We start from the raw sequence: 1,012 nt of genomic DNA on the forward strand, positions 1-1,012 counted from the left end.
CACACACACACACACACACACAAAACCGTGCACATCCCGGCCAGTCACTAAGCCACCAATCTCTCTTTCATCTTCCCCCCTCCCAGTCAGATCGCTTTAGTTAGCGTGAGAGAATGAGTGGCTGTAGGTTAGGATGTGACAGAGCGAAAGTGTTTCTGTCTTTGTGTTTGTGTGTTGGGACCGGGGAACTGGTAAGGCAGCAGAGAGTCGTGACATTCTCACAAGCTTCCGGGACCTTTATTGCTGTGGCGATAATCAATAGCGTTCCCACAGAGACGTCTTTTGGCTGGGCAGGTCAATACCTGTCACTCAGGGTCTGAGTCGAGGCAACGCACCCTCTTACTCAGCAGCCACGGCAGCCTCGCTCTGTCTGCTCCCCACCTCCCATGTCACTCTGCATGGATCTCAGGAGTGGAATGTTTTCACAATTTAAGGAGTTGTGGTGTTTCGTCTGAACTCATTTCCAACTGAGCCGCTGTGCCACAGAGCTTTGCTTTGCTCCGAAACTCCAGCAGAGCAGCAGCTAATTGTGATTTTCTTAAATCTTTTAAGTATTGCTTTAAAAAAATTTAAAAATGATCTAAAACACATTATTATTTGATTTACAACAATGTAAAAGCTGCACACGGTCACAGTTAAGAAGCCGATCAGAACACTTTGGGAGTTTTTTTCTTCAATCAATTATCAGCTCATTGTTTAGTTATCAATCAAATTTCTATTACTTCACTATTAAGTCATTATTTTTAGCATTTATCACTCATTTTGGTTGTTTGTTTGGTTGTAAACTGACTCCGTAATCATCTGTTGATTCAGGAAACACCTTATGAGACTCTTTCAAGACTCATTTCATGACCTTGAAATTCCTTTTGCAGTTTTTTTTCAGCTGCAGACTCAATATTTAGGTATGTATGAGCTGTTTTCTGGTGGCATTTTTATGTTCAGTCCCCATATTCAGCACTAGTAAGGTTACTATAAAAACATAACCCGAGATGTGAGTAAAATTGTAAGAAGT

This window comes from Stegastes partitus, unplaced genomic scaffold, assembly GCF_000690725.1.
Source record: "Stegastes partitus isolate 25-593 unplaced genomic scaffold, Stegastes_partitus-1.0.2 Scaffold443, whole genome shotgun sequence".
In the NCBI taxonomy this organism is placed as follows: Eukaryota; Metazoa; Chordata; class Actinopteri; family Pomacentridae; genus Stegastes; species Stegastes partitus.